This window comes from Mya arenaria, chromosome 2 (assembly GCF_026914265.1).
Source record: "Mya arenaria isolate MELC-2E11 chromosome 2, ASM2691426v1".
Lineage (NCBI taxonomy): Eukaryota > Metazoa > Mollusca > Bivalvia > Myida > Myidae > Mya > Mya arenaria.
In genome coordinates, this window is record NC_069123.1 from 66,608,148 (window position 1) to 66,611,311 (window position 3,164).

The following is a 3,164-nucleotide window of genomic DNA, read 5'->3' on the forward strand; positions in this document are numbered from 1 at the left end:
ACCAAATTAATGTCCCATGAACATAAATGATTTCACAGTATCTGTTGGGACACCTTAACCGACAAGGCTTCAAGATGTAGCCCGTAGACTATCTGTTGGGACACCATAATCGACAAGGCTTCAAGATATTGGCAGTAGACTATCTGTTGGGACATCCTAGCCGACAAGGTTTCGAGATATTGCCAGTAGACTATCTGTTGGGACACCTTAATCGACAAGGCTTCAAGATATTGCCAGTAGACTATCTGTTGGGACATCCTAACCGACAAGGCTTCAAGATATTGCCAGTAGACAAAAACCACTAACATTAATGTCCCATGAACATAAATGATTTCACAGTATCTGTTGGGACACCTTAACCGACAAGGCTTCAGGACAATCTCCATAGACTATCTGTTGGGACACCTTAACCGACAAGGCTTCAACACAACGCCGGTAGACTATCTGTTGGGACACCTTAACCGAAAAGGCTTCAGCACAACGCCGGTAGACTATCTGTTGGGACACCTTAACCGACAACGCTTCAGCACAACGCCGGTAGACCATCTGTCGGGACACCTTAACCGAAAAGGCTTCAGGACAATGCCCATCACACCTGAGCCAGCTAGGCTTCAGGACAATGCCCATCACACCTGAGCCAACTAGGCTTCAGGACAATGCCCATCACACCTGAGCCAACTAGGCTTCAGGACAATGCCCATCACACCTGAGCCAACTAGGCTTCAGGACAATGCCCATCACACCTGAGCCAACTAGGCTTCAGGACAATGCCCATCACACCTGAGCCAACTAGGCTTCAGGACAATGCCCATCACACCTGAGCCAACAAGGCTTCAGGACAATGCCCATCACACCTGAGCCAACTAGGCTTCAGGACAATGCCCATCACACCTGAGCCAACTAGGCTTCAGGACAATGCCCATCACACCTGAGCCAACTAGGCTTCAGGACAATGCCCATCACACCTGAGCCAACTAGGCTTCAGGACAATGCCCATCACACCTGAGCCAACTAGGCTTCAGGACAATGCCCATCACACCTGAGCCAACTAGGCTTCAGGACAATGCCCATCACACCTGAGCCAACTAGGCTTCAGGACAATGCCCATCACACCTGAGCCAACTAGGCTTCAGGACAATGCCCATCACACCTGAGCCAACTAGGCTTCAGGACAATGCCCATCACACCTGAGCCAACTAGGCTTCAGGATAATGCCCATAGACTATATATGCAGACACCGTTACCAAATAGGCTTCATTATAATGCCCGTAGTCTTTCTGTTGGGACACCTTAAATACTATCTATGTCGATTTTTTCATTCCGTAACTTATACTTATATTTTATTCATTGAACGTTATAACTTATCAATAACCTATGGAATGACTCTTCACTAATAAACACAAATTATATGTCTTGTACATTCATCGTCTGTCTAATCTTCATTACATAGATTAATGCAAAGACATTGACGCAAAATGGCTTATACTATGTATTAAAACTGTTGAATGAAGGAAAATCACAAATGAGTTTGTTTCTTTATTGAATTTCATACATGATTACATAGCATTTCATCGGCGCGTGGTATGACGTCTAAACTTTTGTTTTTGAAATGACGTCACTTTTTTGGCTCCTGGAACTTGGGGTTATTCGGGTTCAATTGGTCGCTGTGGTTATCGAGGTCCGCCTTTGCGCCTTCCCCCTGGTACCCGGGCCGATGACCTCTGCAAAAATAACGATTGTAATAATAACTGTGAATAAAGGAATGAATGTCATAAAGAGGTCGACACCATGCGTTACAAATAAATAGTTTGTGTTGATGTGAACGCTAGTTAATGGCACTCAAATTCAACAAATACATTACTCAAAATATCGGCAACAACTTAACAAAAACATAAAACTAATTGACAATCAATAAAGGCCAGCTATTGATTCGGTCATTTGTATGAAGAAAGACTCACTTGAACTCAGGGTTGTTCGGGTTACACTGTTTGCCATGGTTATCCAGGTCCGCCTTGTCCCCCGTGCCTCCGTATTTACCACCTCCACTCTGCTGGCTAGACATCTCGCTACATTAACAAGTTTTAATATAATAAAGGTTATTCTGCCATGTTAGTCCTAGTTGTGACTCATTTCTGCAAGTGCTACAATTTTTATTTTCTTCACTTGACAGTAGTTTGTGCTACAAAAACTTTAAAAATGCATATATCAACATTGCAATAATATGTACCTCAATAATAGCTGTAAAGTTCATGTGATATAAGATATGTTCTGTTCTGTTCTGTTTTAAGAAAACTTGTTTCTCATTGCATCTATTCTGGGTGAGAATATAGAATAATGAAATTGAAAACTTTCACTCTGAATTGTTGAAAGTTACACAAAATCTAACAGTTTTGACAGTTTAACGCTCAATAAATAAGTCAAAATTGACCCCGTTTCGATCTTGACGGATAATAGTTTCGAACATTAACCTTCAAACTTTTAAAATTTTGTATATTTTCAGAAAATATGTTTCCACTCAACTCAAATGTTGATGACGGAAATGAATATTTTGTATTGATGTTGAATAATAAAGACAACTACCCTCCATGGATTACAACAGCATAAGTGGCTGAAACTTACATTTATTACAATCAATACCCAATTGCTGCAGTATATAGAATGCGGAAATCGTTGTTTATACATAGGAAGAGCTTAATGAATAATTACAAATAACTTTTCTCCTGTTATATGGCAAAATCAATGTATAACAAAGTAAACTATTCATAAATAAATAAATACCTTTATTTGTGAGTAAATACACCTCCAGACGACAAAATACAAATGAATGGTCTTGCTGGGCAGTATCGGTCTTTTGGGGGCTTTTTAAAAAATAATGTCTCCAAATCGAGTCAAGGCCGAACATGAATTGCGTAGTTTTTCATATTTTCAGAAAAAAGAGACGGTTTTTAGAAACATGTTGATCATACATATCGTATTGCCTTCGCATTATTATAACAATAGTTTATTATCGACTTCCGCATACGAATCATGGATTGGAACAGCAGTTAAATTGTGTATTTTGGCGGTTTAAATACAAAACTTTGTGTTAATTGTGTTACTTGCTACCTCTGAACACACGCATTAAATGAGGAGAGTACAGACAAACTGAGACTGCACAAACAACA

The 3,164-nt window shown here is 40.2% G+C and overlaps 1 long non-coding RNA gene across 1 annotated transcript; it reads right to left on the bottom strand.

Moving 5' to 3' along the window:
• Window positions 1-1,523: 1,523 nt before the first annotated feature.
• LOC128225133 (uncharacterized) lies at window positions 1,524-2,919 on the bottom strand. Its single transcript, XR_008259613.1, has 3 exons — window positions 2,779-2,919; window positions 1,959-2,066; window positions 1,524-1,721 (listed from the first exon to the last, which is right to left on the bottom strand). It is a non-coding gene; the product is annotated as an uncharacterized LOC128225133 (long non-coding RNA).
• Window positions 2,920-3,164: the final 245 nt, after the last annotated feature.